The sequence below is a fragment of the Rissa tridactyla genome, chromosome 2 (assembly GCF_028500815.1).
Source record: "Rissa tridactyla isolate bRisTri1 chromosome 2, bRisTri1.patW.cur.20221130, whole genome shotgun sequence".
Taxonomy (NCBI): Eukaryota; Metazoa; Chordata; class Aves; order Charadriiformes; family Laridae; genus Rissa; species Rissa tridactyla.
Genome location: NC_071467.1, coordinates 15,803,411 through 15,824,727, shown reverse-complemented (window position 1 = coordinate 15,824,727; position 21,317 = coordinate 15,803,411). Strand labels below are relative to the sequence as shown.

At 45.9% G+C, this 21,317-nt stretch overlaps 1 protein-coding gene across 1 annotated transcript in view; it reads right to left on the bottom strand.

Annotated features, from left to right (window-relative positions):
- EXT1 (exostosin glycosyltransferase 1) overlaps positions 1-21,317 on the bottom strand; it is a 184,968-nt gene that overhangs the window by 76,595 nt on the left and 87,056 nt on the right.

Below are 21,317 nucleotides of genomic sequence, written 5' to 3'. Positions count from 1 at the left end.
AAATAACAAAAGATGTATCCTGTTTTATATTCTTTAAAAAATAAATACATGTTAAAAGATACAGTGTCAGAAACATGCTTGAGATTATTAATGAAGTATGACGCTGCATGATGCTTTATTTCTTACTGTTACTTACCTGACTTAATAAAGGGAATAAGTTAATTAAGTAAATGAGTGGCACATACAAAAAAATCTAAAAAACCCTATGTACTGGTGTTCATATTTTGCCTCAATGTCATCCGCAAAGCTACGGCCATGCGAGTCCTCCTCGAACACCTTGAGACTAATTTGCCTATAAAACCAAGGAGTCTTATTTTCCCCATGAGAAAGAGTAATTTCATTCTGGAAGCAATGTGCTACACAAGCAAACCCAGGACCCGGTGATGGAGAGGCTGCGTGCGCGTATGCGCGGTGAGAGCACGGATGCTGCAGAGGTCGAGGAGATGGGGCGGCCACCGCTGCTCCCCTCCGAACGCCTGATCCCCAGCACGAAACAACTGCAGAGCCGTGTCGGCACACAGCCCGCTTCCCACTGACAGCATTTCAAACAATTACTCCCCAGTGCCTAGAGTCCAGCAACAGAATCTGGGCCAGAAAACAGACTTATTGTGTTTTCAAAACATGCACGGATGCGAGGAGACACTGCGAAGAGAGACAGGGGAGAGGTTTTCCTTCTTCCACCCATCTCTCCCAAAATACCGTGAAGAGCTGAAGAACCGCAAGAACGAGGAGGGAGGAAGCGGTGCTGCCGGCAAGCCCAGCTGGCACGGCACAGGCAGGCAGCGTGCAGGCAGGCAGCGTGCAGGCAGGCAGCGGGCAGGCAGCGGGCAGGCAGCGTACAGGCAGCGTGCAGGCAGCGTACAGGCAGCCGTCTGCCTCAGCTGAGCACAGCCCTGCGGGGCACAAGGCTCCGAGCAGCCTGGGATATACCCACCCGGGGTGGGCGAGTGGGTAAATCCTGTTTAGGGAAGCATCCTTTTCCATGCCTAGCATGGGGCTCACAAATTAGGCCCTTTCTTTTTTTCTTTTTTTTTTTTTTGGAAGGAGTAATTCTAGCTGGCTCCATGGGAGTAATTCCTGTTACAAATGAAAGGCTGAGGAAGGAGGGAAAAGGCTTAACATGTATATTAAATTTAAGTACAGACATTTGACATTTGGAAAAAATTAATCTGCAGTATTTAACCGCAGAGCTGTACAAATTGGTGCTTTCTGTTTACATAGGAGGCTTATGCAGTCAATTCTCATAGTTCAGTGGATATTGTATTTTAGCTTTTAACTCTATTAAGCTTATTTTTCTGTGACGGTGCGGAGGGGTCCAGGGAGCACGGTGTAGATTACACTTGGAGCAGATATCCTACCAACACGTCTGGAATGGTTTAACAAACGCTTAAATTGACAGCCAGGACGCGATAGCTTTCACTGAGAAAGGGCTGGAAGGGGGGGAAAAAAAAAAGGAAACAAAAAAGGTCATTTTAAGAACGTTTTTGCGCCTCCCAGATGGCGAGCTGTTGGCTAAAGCGGGGTTGCTTCACAGGCGCAGGACTGCGGGAGACGCAGGCCCTCTCGTCCCACCAGCCCCTCGCCGGGAGCTCCCGAGTCCCCTCCGTGGCACCCAGCCCCCGGCGCGGGCAGGGACCCACCGCCCTGTGACGGCCCTGCCGGAGCCCAGCCCAGCCCCGCCAGCCGGAGAGAGCGGCTTCCGTCTGCTGCTTCGGATGGAAAAGAAAAAAAAGGAAAGAAAGAAAGAAAAGTGGTATCTCTCAACAAACAAGAAACAAAACCCAATTTCACTTTCCTCACTCCGTAACCGAAGGCGGATTATCTATAGGCTGGCGGAAACAGAAAGGCAGCTGCACGGCCCACATCTCCCAAACAACGGCACGGGTGTCATTTATCGCTGGTCCTGCACGACGATCAATCAAGCCTTGTTTTGGCTGCTCATAAATTTACCTCTGTAGATAACGTACCGTGTAAGAGCGAGAGAGGAAGGGAGGGAAGGAGAGGGAGAGAAAGCAAGACAACAGCAGCGCCACTTATCCCCAAGGCAATCTTAACAGCTTGTGGCAATCTGATACAAATTGGATTTTAAAACCACAATGAGCACCTAAGAAAATTTGAGATGCCAACATACAAGGGTATTAATGTGCCAAAGAATCATGTCCCTTCCCCTTTTCTTTACTTAAATAAAAGTTGGAAATCTAACATCTAAAAACCCCAAACTTGTCCCTTGAAATACCCGTTTCTAGGAGGTGCTCTGTAACACCCTGCAAACAACCGGGCTTGCACAGTGCTGATGTCAAGTTGTCAGATGCACAAATCTCCACCATCAGTCAGGCTGATTAATATTTGAATAAAGCCTCTATCTCTACGTACACAGGAAAATATGTGCAAATGAGATACAGCAATGTAAGGGAGATTAAGAATCCAGTACAACATGAGATTAAAGATATTGCTTCTGCCTGGGGTCTGAGGTCAACATCGCTCGCTCTTCCTGAGACACAAAAGCGTCTCTCTCAACTGTACACTAAGGATCTTCCAAGGCTTTCTGGTTGACTTCAGTTGTGGGAGATAACACAGGTCCCTTGATCTGGTGGTGGGTGCATTTGGATATTTTTTGGCTTGGATTCAATGCAAGCCAAATATCAGATGGAGAGTAGAAGCTCAAGCGTCCTCCTGCTGGGAAATGCAAGGTCTGGAGGAAGATGCCGGGGAACCTGGGGCAGGGCTGCGTGTCCCAGTGCCCGTGTGGGAAGACTGCACCAGTCAGCGGTGCTTGAGGGGCTGTGGGACACGCTCTTCAGACCCGGTACCTCCACAATGTGGCTTCATGGTCTCAACGTAGACGGAGGTCTCATCTCTTAAGAGCACACATGGTGCTGGCTTATGGCTGCGTGCAGAACGCTGAGAGGCTGCCAACGCATGTGCCATCCCCGCTGTAGGTGGCGACAGAGAGAGACACCCCAAAATGGCCTGGAGCCATCCAGTAGCCAACAGCTGGCACCAGTTCACCCCTCCCACGTCTGCCAGGAAAGTGCTTCTATTGATTGACCTGTCTAATCCTGTTGCATCTCACACACAGCACAGCGGATTGAGCCAAAGTGCTAAAGTTAGGCATGGGAGTCCCCGTTCCTCAAAAGCCTTATCCCTCTGACACAGCTCATCATCTAAAAAAGAGATTTTCTCAGTCAACTGGATCTGCTTTGAGTGCCAAGAGCGGGGATTCAGGGGAGACGAAGCCAAATACCCTGCCCTTCCTGCCAAAAGCCATCAGCTACTGGTATTAGCCACCGTTGCCAGCCGTTCACAGGACAAGAGCTGAGGCTCATCAGCCTGGATGAGCGGATCTGGACATGCAATCACAGCGGTTTAGGAGCAGTTTGGTGGCACAAAACCAGGCAGTAGCAGCCACAGCAAACCCCGAGGTGGGCAGCATGGCTGAAGCTGGGGCATCACGTGCGGGTCCTGCCGGGGGACAGCAGCAGTAGACCAGTGCTGCCCCTTCCCTTTCCCTCCCTGCTTGTTCAGGCAAAGCGGGGCCATGCCTGTTTCTAACAGAAAGGGTTTTAAAACAACAAAAAAAACCCCAGACAGCTCTGCTTTTCTGCCGCTTTGTTAATGACATGCTGGCCTCCAGTCAATACAATAAGATCCAAAGGAGGATACAAAGGTCACGTTACGAGAACACAACTCCTCTGACTTCAAAGAGAAATGCAAAAACACTGGCAGATTATGGCTTAAGACTGCCTGTAGGTTTCCTGGTGACACATACCACTCACGTCCCTGCATGGACCTGGCCCCTGCACAGGAGTCACATCGCAGCTCTGCTCTGCTGCTCCCTCGTGTCACTCTTCCAATGCTCCGTGAAGCTGTATTTTTTTTCCTTCTTTTTTTTTTTTAATTTAATTGCTTTCATTTACCAGCATATGCTGGACATCTGACATACAAGAACCTTTCTAAACCAAGAAGGAACCATCACGCCTGCTTCCTGACATGAACAAGCTCATTTAAAACTAAATATGCACTTGAGGCAGGGCATCCTGTGCTGAAAGGCTGAGGCATAGCAATCACTTCCTCCCTGAAAAAAAGAAGTGAAGATTAAAACCACTCTGACACCGAACTGTCTGACAAGGACCCTGTTTGTTCCAACACACCAACAATCAGACACACGTGCATTCGTGCCTACCGCAGCTGCAAACCATGTTACAGCCACGCATGGAGAATAGAGAGCAATCAAAACCAGGTCATTATCAGCATGGATAATGGCCGCATATAGCTAATCATACAGAAAAAGTCAATTTTCAATTATTTCGCATGCAAATTATTTATCACACTCCATTCCAGTGCCTTTTCTTCCATGCAACTTTGCTGAATAATGGGTGCAAAGCAAAATTTCAAAAGCACAGAAATATCTGGCAAGCCACCTCAACCCCACTGACTTCAGTAAGACCTAAGTCAATTCCCTCACATCTAAATACACCTAGCATACCTTTTATATAGTCCTAAAACTGTACGGAGAGTGGAAGCACAGTCCCACGGTCTGAACATGACTGTCAGTCCCGAACTGGCCCTGATGGCAACTCTGCGGAAGGGCTTTAGCAATTCACTTCACTTCTCTGCCTGTGATTTTTGCCTCTGCGCAGAGGATAATAATAGCGGGGTTTTATCAATTATAAAGGGGTTCTGTTGGGATTAACATTTAAGAAGCACAACGCGATCTAAGTGTTATGTTTGATTAGGAGCAAGGCTCAAACTCTGACACAGAGAATATCTAAGAAAATGAGGATGTATAAAAATCACCATATGAAAAGCAGCTCTGTAACGGAGGAGCCGTTCCGCCCGGCCCTGCGGGACCATCCCAACTGGAAACCTTCAAGCTACGATTTGGCATTTCTACATAAGATTTTCTCCTCCTCTCTATCTCTCTCTCTCTCTTTTTTTTTTTTTTTTCCATGTGATTAACAGCTTTATTAATTTAACAGCTCCTTACTTAAGAGGATTCCACCAGCTTACTGGTAGGATTCTGGATAGACAGCACAGACTGTACCGTATACAGGAAGGCAATATAAGCTCATCCCAACGTAAAAACTTCACACAGCACTTAATATAACCAAAGGCACACAATAAAAGTATTCCTCCTAAACTAATCAAACCATTAAAACGTCAGTCTCAGCCTAGATGCGTGATGTATTGTGTTCAACTGGCAGGGAGTCACTTCGAATGGCATCTCCCTGAACCTCCCTTGATTTATTGAGTCTGACTGCCGTGCCTTCCCCCCCCCTGGCCCCGGACCCCTCCTGGCTTTTCAGCGCTGCCCGCCCGTGTGAAGCCCGAGCGAGCGGACACCCTGGCCCACCGCTAGGCACCGGAGCACGGAGCAGAGGCTTCTCAGACCCTTCCCCTGTGAGGCACTCGCGAACGCTAATAACAACAGTTGCCAAAAAAAAAAAAAAAAAAAAAGATAAATTAATAAAACAATCCACCTTGGGATGCAACACGCTTCAGTGTGCTTTGCAGCGTTTGCTCAGAGCCAACCGCTCAACAAAACGCACCCATAAATAAATACAACAAAAAAACTTAAAGACGAAACAAAGAAAAAAAGCCCTGTATAACGGGCGGCAAAGCAGAACGAGGGGATGTGCTGGCAAAGCAGCGCATACCACAAGTCGGATACAGACTGATTACTCAGCAAGCAGGAAGCCGGTGTCATGATCTGACTCACATTTCTGAAGTCACTCTGTGATGACTACAGTATCCACAGCCAGAGATGGCTCAGATTGCTCCTAAAGAGGTAATGCCAAAACTATGAGCAGCTAGTTTACAAGTTCATGGGAATTGTGTGACTTTTTTTTACTTGAAAAACATTCAGTCTTAACTCCGACAGCAACCTTCCTACCCCCTCTGAAGAACGCTCGTCTCTCCCAGAGCCAGCTCCAAGGACACTGCACCCAACGCAAGGCAGAGGCTGGTTGCTGCAGGCCCTGTGAGCGCTTTTCTTGGTAACTGCGTTCACAGAATACAAAGATTTTGCATTTTCTTTGAACCAAAGATTTGATAAAACTTATACCTTTTTCTTTTTTTAGGTATTATGATATTTTTAATACCTGTTCTTCTTCCCTCCATTACATAACTTCTTCAAAGCTGTATTATTAGCTTCTAGCACAAGCAGTGAACCTGGCACAAGACAAGGTACTCCATAGCCCAGCTCCCGCCCCAGCCCCATCCCCTACGTCCGTCCAGCTCCCTCTCACCCCTCGGGAGGCGACATGTGTAGGTCTCAATGGGCTGGTCTCACCCACTGCCTACGACAGCCCATTTTATCTATCCTCCCCTAACACACAATTAATTCACAGCTCTCCTCCAGCCTGATTTCAACAGTAGAGATGCAGGGAGTACAGCCATTGTGCCTGCCAGAGCCTTCTCCCCACTTTTTAGCATCAAAAAGGAGCAAAGCTGAAGGGTAGGCTTGCCCCGTGGCTCGGCTTCCCGCCCCTCATGCCGAAGGAATGAGCTGTGCTCTCCCTCGGGCTGCAGCCCCATGTGCAATATTGCATCTGGCTGGGAGCGCAGAGCCGCTCACACGGTCCAGGGACGTCCCTTCTGGACCGCAAAGGATGTCAGCCATCATGCCAAGAAGAAAACTCCCAAACTTCCCTTTCCCTGGAGAAGTGCTGGGGAGGAAACAGCATGTGCTTCTTTCACCATCAAACACGGAGGAAGAGAGCAAACAGGGCAGAGTGCCATCTTCTCACTGCATACCAGAGAGGGCAGCTCACACCAGCAGTCTCCCATGGTCTGTGCACCTCTGTTTCACCCCTTTTAGGGGGTCTGGTCCATCAGGCGTCACCTTCCCCAAAAGTTCTTCTCTGTACTTCGAGTCAGAGTCTCAGCATCACAGTACTCCCTTCTCTCCAGGATGCACATCCCCACACAAGCCCTCTTAGCCCTGCAGACACGCTAGCTGGTGCGGTATCCTGGACTGGTTCATCGTCCCCCTGCAGAAACTTTGTATTTCTCCTGTTCCAAAACATGTCCATGGCAATGCTCTTGCAACCACAGCTTCCAGCCTCAGGGCAACACACATTTCTTCTCCTGACAGTGACCTTTCCTGCACCTCCTGGGTACCCCTGAATGCTTCAGCCCTCTGCAGGAAACCCTCAAATAGGCTCTCCCACACAGAATTCACGTCTGACTCTCCTCTAGATTCTACTGTTTCCTTCTTGGGATAGCGCTGGCCCTTAATGATCTTTTCTTTGTCTTCCCACTCTTCTAGCATTACTCACACGCAAGCTGAAGGACATCTACAACCTCTACCACGCGAGCATCCTGCAGTCCTTGTAAGAGTTTCCTCCGATCAATTTTAACCACAATGATTTCTTACTCATGAGGAAGTGTGAATTTATAAAGAACATACCAGAATGTCTCTCTGGGGTATAATTTTGCTTAATAATTAGCTTAGGATTAGAAATAGCACCAACGAGGTTCAACTGAAACATCCCCCCATCCCGTAACGGGCAATCCTCCCCTGGCTGATGGCCGAAGCTATTGCTGAAGTCAGATAGGATGGTATCACTCTCTTCTGCTCCTCTCGGTAGGAACTGATGTAGAGATGTGAGCCAAGGGAGCCTTTTCCCATGCGCAGCAGCACAAATACGCTACATAACTCTGAAGACACTCAATGAAGGTGCTTATGGACTAAGCTATTTATCTACTTGCAAGCAGAAAGGACTCGGGGGATGTTCCCATTCCCCCCCTCCGTAACCCCAGGGAAAACCTTCCCTTTCCACCCTCTTCCTTATTTGAAAAGGTACACAGAGTGGAAGCTGCCAGACGGGAAAACTACAAGGGAAACACAAGGCATAAAATAGGATAGCACATAAGACTAACAAATGGGAGAAAGAAAACACACTTTTTTGCCATGGTGTGGTGTGATCTTGGCCAAATAAGCATAGCAGGATTTGTGCAGGTTCATAACCTGCTTCAGTAAACAACAGACTTCACTCCAGAAGAGAAAATGTCCCTAATAATTAACTTTCAAGTTGCTCTGTGGGATTTTCTGATGATCCCTTGCTGCCATTTGGCATCTCTGCATGGGACTTTTCTGGGCCTGACTCACATCTCATTATACACTGTTTCCTTACGCCACTATAATGTAATCAACTGCAATAAACTTACTCATGATTTACATCACCCCCAGCAAAAAAAGAGTTGAGCCCTCCATCAGTTCCTCATTCTTAAGCAAAGCTGAATTTTTAATTTGGCTAAATTGTGTTCGGCACAGTTTCACTGATAGAAACCTAGACATAAGGAAAGCTAATGCAAAGATTCTTTTTTTTATTATAGGGAAAGAAAAAGGTTGATTAAAGACATTTATAGGACGTTCTCTGCAATATGAACAATACCAACCCTGCACAAGAAAGACATGCACAAATCCATGTGAGAAATTATCTACATACATGCACAAAACCCTGCATTTCCGCACCTACAGAACCAGGGCAATTTGAAACTCTTCTGTGCTTTTTATGGTACAATGTGACCTTAAATATCCCATTCCCCTTTATTTTTAACCCAGGGTTCACATACATTTGCTTTTCTCCTTCTTGCATTTAATGCTCTTAAAAAAACCAAGCAAACCCACTAAAAAAAAAGAGAATTTAAAAGAAAGTATTGACCTTTCTGCAGCGTAAGGGGGAACAGCAGGAATGCCACAACAGCACTAGCAGGCAGCAATGCTCTGCTCGCTCCACCGACATCTCTGCACAGCCCCCACGGCAACGTCCCCCCCAGCCAGGCAAGACCCTTCCCTGAGTGCCATTCCCCATCCCAGACTTGCCCAGGAAGGGGCTGCCGAGCGCACACCGATCCGGGGGCTCGCCAGCGGCAGGCTCTGCAAGACCCAGCAGCGTGACCTGCGCCCGGAGCTGCACAGCAGGGACTCGGTGCCTCCTGTCCCTCCGCAGCACAGCTCTTCCTACCCGGGGAAGATTAAAATACTAAAGACTGCTAAGTATTTAGGAAAACGTGCATTCAGTCCCTGGAAAACCAGGTGCTCATTTCTCCTACGAATTTGACCTGATCTCTGAGAAGACAGCTACTGAGCGGTGCTGCCACGTGGCCCCCAACGCCAGCTTCACGCGAGGGGCAGGCGCCCTCCACGAATTACGATTTAAACTTGCTCGGTTTTGCTGCAGTCAGACTTGAACTTAGACCAAGAGACCGGGAACAAGCTCCCTGATTTTCTCCCCGTCTCAGTTGTTTATGCATTTTCTGCCTCGTGTCTCCAAAAACAGTAACCAACTTCAAGTGCACTTGCACGGGCACTATGAATAGGAATAACGCCTTAAGCAGCTGCTAGTCATTCAGTTCTTCAAGGATTATGAGACTCGCTTCAGTGATCTCTGCTTTAACCTACCCGTATAAACCAGCTGTGCCTTAGCCCTCCCCATTTATGGTCACTGACACTTCTAGGGTAGTGTTTAGATCTAAACCCAGGTTGTATAAACAGCACAAGGCAGGCTGCATTGTGATTTCTTTCATGCACACAAGCCGCGGCTTCTTTCTTTTTTTAATTTAAAAAAAAAAGGCCTTCCATTATTTGGTCCTTATTTGCCTTTCAAATAAGAAGGCAAGGCCCTTTAAATAAGGCGATCTGCACTGGAAAAGATTAAGAGGGATAATTTCAGAAGCACAAAGGCCACTTATGCACCCGAGACCCGCGGTAAGGGGACAACAGTGGGGAGAGGAAGAAACCAGGAAAATTCAGGAGCCTTAGAGCTGCTGCTGCTGGTGCTGCCTCCCTCCAGCTCGGCTGCTGTTCCCCTCCATTGCATCTGCTGAAACAGCACTCGAGAGCTGTCTGATGTGAGTATTGCAGCCTGCATTCAAACCGATGGCTAATGCCTACGTGCGCCATTGTCCTCCAGCGGCAGAGCCCGATCTGCTGCTGGGGACCTCCCAGAGATTCCTCTTTAGCTCGAGAAATAGAAACCAGTAGTTTATAGCTAAAAACACTGGATTCTCTAGATATTTTGGTAATGATGTTCCCAAGAGCTTATGCCCTAGTCTATTTTGAAGCTTGACAATGTCCTCCAGAAGTCTCAGTTAAACAAATGTTTAAGGGCATGAAGTGCTTCCATACTGGGATGGTGAACGCTGCCATTTATTTCTCGGTCCTTGGTTTTAGCCTAAAATTCCCTTCTTCTGTCCTATCAGTTTATAGTGTTCCAGCCCAGAAGCATCTACTTCTCAGGAAGGTTGGATGTGAAGTGCTCTTAAGTCTTCTCTATTATAGTCTGACATGCAAGCATTAAACAAAGACAAAAAAGGTAAAAAAAAAAACCAAAAAACACAAACAGAACCAAACTCTGGAACACCCAAAAAGCTCTGTTAATAAAAACCCCCAAAGCAATCTGAAAAATGGTGTAAGGTGCATGCTTCTGAAAGCCACGTGGGGCTGAAGGGGCATGAAACCGCAAGCCTTATAAAGCGACTCCCAGGCTCTCACAGCTAACTACAGGAAGGAATTCACGTCCTGCTCTGCTTGGACAGAGCGAGCCAGCAATAATTTTATACCAAAGAATGCAGCCTCATCTTACACTCCTCAGGAAAAAAAAATAAAAAAAAACAACAAAAAACCAAACCAAAACAAAACAGAACATGCCTAAAATGCTTCTGCTCCTGTCTAGACTTGGGCAGCCGAAGGGATTAATCAGCTCCTTTTGCCCAAGCTGTGAACCATCCCGGCCAGCCAAGCGATGCTGGAGGTAGAGGGGGATGCAGAGCCCACAGCTGTACGCTCCCCGCAGGGGCAAGAGCCTTGTTTAAAACAGCGAGAGGTTCTGTGCGGCTCCATGTCTGCTCTGAAGACACCCAGCAGGCCTGCCTTCCCCACCGCTTCCCTGCTTCCTCGGGATGAAACTACAGGAGTGCTGCTTCAGTACAGAAAAAGTCAAAACCAGCCTTAAGAGAGGCAAGCCGGCCATCCCTCGTGGCAGGGTCTGTCTATCTCACTTGATTAGGGCAAATACAAATGTAATCTTCCGAGCTGTCGGCTTTCTCTCCAGGTTAAGCGGCAGGATGCTCCGGGAGCGGGGCGAGGGGCAGGGACGCGCTGGCCATTTCCACGCTGACCCCAAGAGGATTCCAACCCAGGGACTAAAGCATCCGAGCGGTTTAACACGCTTAACCGCGTTTCCATTGAAACGTGTTTCGTTATAATTGCAAACCGGTCTCAGTAAGATAGGGCTATTGGGATTAGATACCAAAGTGATCTTATCCATTTAACCAGCTATTAGCAATAGCTTTTCTAACCAGGCGGCCAGCAAAGCATCCAGGCCAGCCCAGGGCAGAGCAGCCTCTTCATCCAACCTCACCATCCACAGCACCAGCCCCAAAATGTCTGTATCCCGCAGATGCTTCTCCCTTTCCAGCACAGCAGACTGAGTGGTGAGAGTTCATCGGGGCAGAAAGAGGCACACACGTAAAGAAAAGCCCTTACTAAAAATTCTTACCAGTAACTTTCTCAATAGGTATCAAGAGCTCTCCAGCTTGTTTTAAGATCTGGGAAGCTGTGGGTGAGGAGGAGGGTTGGGGAAGCTCGGCAGAATATTAGAAAGCGGCTGTATTAAAGTCTCTTAGAGGGGTGGCTGAGGATTTTTTATGATTTTACAAGAATTCCTCGTAAACAGAAAAAACTCAGAATGATTCAGAGATCTCTGACTTATGAAATTGTGTTAACTTCAGCCCATAATGGAAATTTCTGTTCAGAAAAACATCTGTGTTGATTTAGGTATCAGTGAAACTGAACATGTTCCGTAAGCAGAGGCACTCCAGTAACAAAAACCACAAAAAAGGGCAAAAAAAGCTCCCGTCACCTTGTATCGGATCCGGATCTCAGTTGCACAGATGCAAATGTAGGGGAAACACCGCTGCCTGCAAAGGGAACACCACGCCAGATTTACATTGGGCTCAGAGATCAGCACCTGCCCTTTTATCTCCAGCCCAGTATGTGAGAGAAACACGCAAAAAGAAGCTGGGAAGCTCCAGCCCCAGCAAGGTGACTACAGGCGGACAGGACACCGAGCAGCACGGCCCGCACAGGGCCAAGCACAATGTTGAAATGGCCGAGCTTGGGGTCCCCACCACTGCCTTTTCTCCTGACGCCTGCCCTGCGCTGTACCCGAATTATCAGCTCCTGTATGTGATAGATTCTAAGCATGGCACACCGAACATTTCGGATCCAGTCCAATCCTCCTCCCCGTCGGTAAATGTCCAACATGAAACTACACCATTCAATTAATTAAATAACCTGAAGGAAGTTTCTAAGAGACTGTCATGCATACTCAGTCAGAGCAGCAGAGGAGCTTGAAAGGCTGATATTCCTGATTGTCTGGTGCTTAGGTTAACGTTTCCGAACTTTTTGCTCATTAAAAATTGGCCGTTCCCAACAAAAAGACCTTTTATAGATAGGTACAATTCAAACACCACAAATACCAGGCAGTAAAGAGTACATTAGAGGACTCAAAGCTAATTTTTAATATTGAGCATATCAAAAGGATAAAACCCGCTCCGTATACAGCGCTAGTGGGGAGGGAAACAAAGAGGGACCTCCACAGAGGGGACGGGGCTCCCCACTGGGCTCAGCAGAAGCCATCTCCAAGTTCACATGCTGAGAAGCCAATCTCAGCATGGCTAAACCTGTGACTTGAGTCTGAAAGGGAAAAAAATTAATTAAAATGATCTCTCTCAGCTGACAGCTGTAGACAGCCACCTTCCTGATGTGACAACCTCTGTAACAGCAACCGTCCAGAAGCCACGAGCAAGACAGAGGAGAGCAGTATATAAAAGTAATAGTAATTATATAATGCTCTGGGTGTAAAAAAGAAGCTTTTTGTGATCAATAATTAATCCTGGAACAGAGGGGAGGGTTGTTTTATCCGTGTGCTAAACAAAGAGGTCAGATAGAGATCCGACTCTGATCTCAGCTCCACTGAGGTAAACCAAGATCGCTTTTGGAGATTTCGGACAAGCCAGGCCCAGTCCACAGCAGAGATGTGATAACATAGCTGGAGGTCTGCGCCAGGATGCACAGGGATCCTGAACCGGGAGTTTCTGGGACCAATACCTAGCACATGAGATCACACTGTGCCCCTGCTTCACGGAGCAGCACAGAGTTGTTTTCCGCCTCAGATGGCACATCACCTGTTGGGGACCGGGAGGTTAACCACCATGGGGATGGAAATATTTCTGACCGCCCCCCACGAAGGACACCGGTGTCCTCACCAGTGAACCATGCCTGGACTCCGGCTGCACACGATGCCTCCCCGGGGGGGGACCAGCGGCGGTGCGGCGGCACAGCAAACTGCTACCGACCATGCGGAGCAGCAGACTCCCCCAAGGGCCCAGACAATCAAATACAGAGGACATCTGCTGTGTCGTAAGACCTCCGAGTTGTGAACAAGTTCGATCCTCTGCCCTCTTCCCCTTCTCCTCCTCCTCATTTAGCAGTTACCAAGCATTTTCTACATGCTGCTTTCATCACTCAAGCTACTGTAGGGGAGCTTTTTCCACGCGTTGCAGTTTACAACAGCAGCCAAAGTGACTTTGGACTATTTGCATACTAATTTATAATTAAAAACGGAAAAATATTCCCGACAGGGTAATTTTAAATTCCGGCAATCTTTTCCGCCCCCCCCCGTAAATTTATCAGGTAATGCTATAAATCCTCACTTCCTTTTACACTGATGAACAACAACAGAGCCTCTCTCTGTGGAAAAGGAGTGTCTGGAAATCAATTCGTTTTCTGTCCACATCCCCCCAAAACAAGCATTGGGGCTGGCAGCAGGGGTGCAATGCCTCTCTTCTGCATCAGCAACCCAGCAAAAAGCTTCCCTGAGCCCGACAGCCACCGGCACACCACGGAGAACCCGAGGAGCCATGCATCATGGCTGGCTGGTTGTGGCTCTCCGGCCAGGCTGACACTTTTACAGCCAGGTCAGCCCAGGAGGCAAAAGGGCAGGGGAAGATGGGGCAGCATTCAAAGCGAGCCCCCAGTGAGCCTCAGACTCCTTCCTCCAGATGCAAAGTTGCCTCCGAGATGTAAACAGAAGGAATTGCTATCGTGTCTGGCCTGGCTGGTGATTTAGATGCCTTATTTGACTTCAGAGCATTGCAACTGCATTGTCTGGCAACAGGTAAATCTTACCCACCATGGGAAAGTCCGAAAAACTGAAAAGGGGCTGGGGGGGGAAGGGAACGTCTGCTGGGGCTGTTAATAAGACAAGGGTGCTTTAAAATTCCTGACTTAACTACTCTCTTCTTGTGTTTGCATCAGAACCTCTGCAAAGACAGACACTAATTAGCTTTGACTAATTCATGAAGAAAAAAGCTAATTAGCAACCCTCCAAACTCTGGATGACCTCTCTTCCCAGATGCTTGCTGTTGCAGCCCATGAGCACCCATAAATTCTTTCCCTGGTGCAAAGAGAATGGATGAAGAGTAACAAAAGGGTGAATAGCAGTGGCCGCTAAGGGTCAAAACGCAAGCTTTGTTTGGTAGCCCTTCACCACCGGTATAAAAAAGGAAAGATGAGCTGAAGATATAGAACTAAGGTACTAGATACCCAACAGCTGGCTCCTGCCCCATCCCCTCCACCAGGTCAGCAAACCTTTCGCGCCATACACTACCTCCGTCAAAGGCTCCGCCAAGCCCGGGGAGGATTCCACCACCCGCCAGTGGTTGTGTGTGGCTGTGTATCCCCTTGCATCTTCCTGATCCTTGGGCTTAGCCCACTGCCTCAGGTGGGTACAGAATACAGAGTAAAGACTAGATACGCAGAAGCCCAAACTCAAGAAGATCTACTGCTCTCCTCCTGCTGGGGCCCGGGAGGCGTCGGGTGCCATTCTGCTCTGTAAAGCAGGATGCTTTCTGGTGGGACCTCAGAAAGACGAACACTCCCAAAACGCAAACTCTCCACCTCACCTGATGGCCTTAAGAGGTTCGTATTTTGAGAGGAGAGTTCAGAGCTTTGCGAGCAGCATCTACGAGCAGCACCAACACTTCCATTACAAATTTAGGATAGAAGTGAAACGTTTACCTTGGCACGAAAGCCTGAGCTATTCTTTCCTAAAATTTTCCCAGTAAAAGGAATTTATTTGCATTACAAGACATTTGAAGAGTTTATACTGGCCAGTAACACTGACACTCTGGTATCAGACGGTTCAAACGGAGGGCTCACCGTCCATTTGCTGAATTTCAAAATATTTGGACCGGAATCAGCTCAGCTCATCCCACCCCAATTTTTCCCTTCCCAATAAAATGGTATTAGCAACCCACTTAAACTCCCCATTTCCTGGCTGAATTAAAGACCAAAATTACTGAGAAATGCATATGTTTAGAAGGCTTCAGCTTCATGATTCCCAGTGAAAATAAATTTGAAGACGTGATTAACACTGAATGCATTGATCTATCTATTTATCCAGTAAGATGATGTTTTAATATACCCAGGACAAATGTTAATTCATGTGCAAACATATTTGAATTGAAAAATCAAAGTCAACCATGAATTACTCCACTATCCATCATATTTACAAAAGCTGCTATGGCCATTTCTAGCTGGCTAAATCATAACATCATCCCTAGAAATACTAAGCAATATATCTAATAGTTCCTTCCATCTTGTTGGATCGGTTTTTACGTGTTATTTAGAATGTACTCTCTCAATTTTCTTTAAAATTGTACGTTTCATATCTGTTTCCCCTGTTATTTTTAAGAATGCAGTTAAAATTACCATTGCTAAAATGAAAAATAACTTCCTCTTTTTTCACCCTGTTTATTTTGTATATTCTCAGCTTCTCGGTTTCTTCTGAATATCTGGCAGTTTCTTTGTTTTCTGTGTGTTGTCTTTCACATAGCAACAGAAGAAAGAGCAAGGATAAAGGGGAAAAAAAACCCTTCACACGGGAAAATATGAGCTACTCTTGAATCCAAAGAACTCAGTACACTCAGAAGAGCTAATTAACAAACTAAATAATACACTTTGCAAGCAAACGCTGACGCACAAATGCAAAACGAGGAATAAGAATCTGAGGGTCACGGCGAATCACAACATAAACATGAGTCAACAAAGTAATGCTGTTACAAAAACCCCAAAATTTTGATTTCTAGGAAGAGGAGTGGCATACATAAGAAATGGGAGATAATTGCTCTGTTTATTCAGCCCTCGTGAGACCTCAGCCACATTCCTGTGTCCAGGCTCAGACAATGCATTTGAAGACAGATATACAGCAGCAAACAAATTTAGAACAGCCCAGACCCTGAACAGAGGAACAAAAGGCAGAAGAGATTTAAGAAATTTAACCAATGACCAAAGGATAATAGAATTAGATGTACGAAGTCTAAAATAGAAGAGGATTACAAAGTAAAGGCATAAATAGTAAAGCTGAATAAAAATTAAAAATTTAATTTAAAATAGAAAAAATACAGTGGAAGATGACTATGTCCAATGGCGGATGGACAAAAAAGTGTCAAATTGCAACAAAATGCATTTTAGTTGGGTACCAAGGGAAAAATAATTCAATATTAAGGGTAGCGAAACTCTGGAACAGGAGCTTCCTAAACCTGCTGTGGTATTAACTTCATGGAACTTTTCAACAGCGGCTTAGACAAATGAGAGCAGGGCAAGACTTTTTCTTGTCTGAGTGCCAGAAACGAGATCATTTCTTGCAAATGTGTGTCGTTGCTTCAGGATTCTTATGGAGTCCTGCTCCATGCCCAAGCCCGAGGATGGAACTATAATACAAGGAGCAACAACTTAGGGCAGAACAAACAAACAAACAAACAAACAAAGAGAAATGCATCACACCCATCCAGCACCTCTTAGATCATGGGGAGGATAATAGTTTGACAAGAGACATTCATCGCATCTGCATTTCACTGATGTTATCCCGTGCCAAGATCCTTGATGTTCATCTTCACACTGCAGAACTGTATTCCTATATTTAGCTAAACATCCAACCCTGACAAATAAACGTTTCATCAGCAATCTTGATTAGCAAGGATGGAAGAGTACAGATCTCCGCTGCAGTTACGTTTCTGTTCCCAAAAATATTCCCCAACCAGGCTGCAGGGAAGCGGTGCGATGGGCCCCTGCTTGCTCTGTGGACCAGAAGCAATTGCAAAGAAGTCACAGGTTTGCATCCCTTGGCTGCACCGCGCTGCCCTGCGCCCACCGGCACAGGCTCCGAGCCCTGCTTCAGCCGTGCCTAATATCACTTTTGCCACACCTGATTCCCCCATGGAGCCCATATAAAATACCCAATTCATTATGTCCACTTCGTTCCCAGAGGTGATTGAAATAAAAAGCTGTTCTGGCAGAAAAGCTTAGGAAATGAAACACGAGAGAGACGGGGAAAGAGAAGGAGAAAAATAGAAATCAAGAATAGAAAAAAGCACTCAACCAGGTGGATGGAATGAGTCCAGAATTACTTACAGCTCCAGAGCTGAAAGAAAAAGAAGAAAATGAACACCTGGGCATATTGTGAGATTAAAGGTGTATTTAGTATGTGTGTCCCAAAAAGGGCAAGTCATAGATCTGAACCACGGGCTGAAAAAAGAAACGCTTTTTTCCCACAAAGATGGAATCTCAGTATTTAAGTTCAGGAAAGAAGTATTTATTCATAAAGATAGCTTTCTCGTTCCCTGCCAGAAGTAATGAAGATCATACTCAAAATCTACCACCTGCACATGATTACCAGTTATTTAACCACAATCAAAATATTTTAAAAAATGTAAATGAAGTACACTGACGGACAGAAACGCCAGTTCCAGCCAAACCTCCCCGTGAAATTCCTTCCGTAAAGCTGGGATTGCCACAGGCTATAATTAAAAAAATTGTCAATGTCTGAGGTCCCAAGTATTTTCCCACAGAAAATCTCAGCGAGATCCAAGATTTGTATGCTCTGTGGCAAACATTAACACAGGCACCAGCACTGAGAAGGTACAGCCTGAGAAGGGCAAAATGGAGGCTGGTTCCCCAGCACTTCTGTAGTGTTTCAGCACCTCTCGTTCTTATTCGGTTTCTCCTTTTCCCTCTGCTTTTCATGAAGGATGAGCGTTCAGGAACACAGATCCTCCATGGTCAACTTGAATAGTAAATTAGGAAACTACATCTAAACTAAATCTACGAAATTGAATCAAGTCTCTTCAGTTCCCTGTCAACTGGGAGACCTTCTGGTGCAACTCATGTTGACTTACTGCAACGCTTTGCCCTTACAAAATAAAATGCCTTCCAGTTTTCAAAGGGGGAAAAAAATGCACAAACACAAGGCGTTCATTCTGGTGCTCCAGACGGGCAGGTAGAAAAGTCTAGCAACACCAAAACATGAGGGCATGGCCTCCCATGATCTCCAACCCGAAAGCTTTTTCTCGTGGCTGAGGTTCAGCTCTGCAGCAAGCACCCAACAGGCAGGTTTGCGGGTCCTCCCCGGCTGCGAGCATCGGCTGGCGTGCAACCTGACACGGAGACCACCGAACCGTCCCAAGGAGCATGATGGATGCTCTTCTGCACAACCTTTCACTGAGGAGGGATTCTGTGCCAGTTTTTGGTGTTTATGTTATAAAAGGAGTTTGGAGTGATTTGGTTTAGACAGTTAGATATGGGTGGCTGCGGAGGTAAATGGGCCACTCCCTCATCTAAGCCAGGAATTGAAAACACCTCTTAAAAAGAGTATAATCTGTTATTAATAAATCTTCAAAGGCCGGCTGACATGCCCAAACACACACACAGAGAAAATGAGGTTTTGCAAATGACACAGCATTCATGGCTAGTGCCTGCTTACCATCCAGTCAAGAACCAGTACGGAGAGCAACAGAGGACGGCTTTTACACAGAGACAGGCGAAACCTTAAAATCTGACTAGTGTCCCCTGCCCACTGGCTATCCTGCCTATTTTTTTGCTGTTTCAACATCACATTTTCCTATTTTTACGAACCTGCTTCCTGTAGCTATAGGAAAGAGCCATGCAAACAACAAGGGGAAGCTGACGACACAGGGGAAAGAGTGAAGTTGGTGAACAACCGTGAAATAAATCATTTGAAAAACAATGATCTCTTTCCTCTAAATTAATGAAGTTACAACAAATTCCTGTAAAAGGAACAGAGAAAAACAGATCTCACGCAAAATAACACAAGGACTTTTTTTTTTTTTTTTTTGCTGTTCTTAGGTTGGCAGTGCTCCTTGAGAAATGTATCCCCTCCTTAATGGGGGCCTTAATCTCAGCCTTCAGAAAGGGCGCTGGTGAAGTTAAAACATGTTTAATTCAAAACCCAAAACAAACTTCTCTTTCTGGCTTGCAAATATTACATCACTGAGGTAAGGGATTGGCAATACTATTAATTAACTAGTGCATTTAAGGTTCTTGAATCCTGGAGGCTACTAGCGTGTAAGCTTGGCGATGGTCCGCACGGGACAACTCATCGTGGTAGCTTATTCCAAGCAGATCCTACTCCTTGGCATATCCTTTACGTCGACTGTTACAAAACAAACTTGTACCAGAATCCAGGACTAGTACCAGCTGGTGAGGATGTGTCATACTGGAGAGAGATGGCTTAGATTTCACGTGCTTTGGCATTGGGACTGCTCTTTTGGGGAGGTGGTCCTCTACTAGGACAAGGTACATCTCTGCAGGATGAAGCAACTAACGCAGTTACTGTTTGATAGGAATCAGCCGTTCTGCTGGGCCTCCCGCCTGCAAAGCCTGCTATCATCATAAAAATGATGAAAAATCAAGTTGGTCTCATTCACCGTGGGTGGTCCAGGGCAGGAGCTGGGTTATGGGGAAGGGAATCTATAGGTGCAACTCCACTGTTGGTAGACACCTTTAGGCACAATGATGCTGTTTAACACGTCTCCTTTTTTCTCCCAGATCTCTCAGCGGGGTTCATGGAAAGATTATTTATAAAGCCCTCCTTGGTGCACTGTGATTTAATCAGATATAGTCTGAATATCCCAAGATGTATTAATTACCACTGCCGCACAAGTGCAACTGAAGAAGCAAAATGTTTTTCATTTGCACGGGCTGAGTATTTGTTGAAAACGTTCTTGGTATCATTAGGATCTAATCAAAACAGAGTGCATGATAGTTACGCAGGAAATAAAAAAAAAAAAATTACCTGCTGCTTAAGTATCCAGTTTTCTAATAATATTGCAACAACGTCTTGACAAATAATTGGCTTCCCAGTTATAATGGAATTCCTTATCTAAGTTGGTAAAATTACCTGTTGGTATTTTCAAAAGACAAGGGAAGGTTGGGCAGGAAATGATAATTCTCTCCAGTATGGAGAGATTTAATCAGGAAGGTAAGTAAAGATATATCACCTGACTTCTTTTGAGAAATAAAAATAAAAATGATTGAAGCAAGTTTTACAAAGGCTCCAACCCTTTTGGAAAATTATGCAAGTGCAATTTTAAATTAAAATTTAGAATAAATTGATTCATAACTGCTGGGTTGTTTTTAATGACCTGTTTGAAGGTCCCTGCAGGTAGAATACCTGATTTGAATTTTACGAATAGAGGTAAGAAAAGTACAAAATATTTAAATAGTTTTACTTCAAACTGTTACCAATTGTGACCTCTACTTTCCTGTCTACCATAAAGAATGGCTAAAGGGCTACATTTTCACATACTTCATGACTGCTTTTTTTTTAATTTTTGGTTGTCTCAATCCCAGGAAACTATAAAGGGACTCAGTTTCCCAAATCCTGCGCATATAACTTTGAAAAAGTGAAATCTGTTAAAACTTCACCAAGTAGTCTTCAAGAATCCTAACACTGCTTTTGAATTTAAGCAAAAGGGTTTTAGGAACCATCAAATGTTTTTACGCTGTGAACAACACAAAAATCTGAAAGCGTTCCTTCACCCAGCCTGCGCTGCTGTGGACATCCTCCTGTGCAAAGCCGCTTTGCCAGTCGCTGCAGCTTCAGTCCCGCAGCTACTTCTGCAGCCTTTGGTCTCAGCTGGTCAGTTCACACGCAGAAATGCGCGGTCCAAGTCACGAGCTGGGCTGCAAGTTATTTTCAAGAAGGTCTTAGTCTTCAAAGCGTCCTTTGAATTACAACTGCCTAGGAATATAGCTAAAAGATGTTGCCCCTAACTAACTGAAGTGGGCACCTGAGCTAGATTTAAAATTTCCCCAGGCTTTTTAAAAAAAGTTTTTTCAAACCTCTGTGTTTTTTTAATAAATCAGTACATCACATTTTTGGTTTAGGCAAAGCACTTCTTTAAATGATAGCTCTTTTAATACTACGGTATTAATACTTTAATAC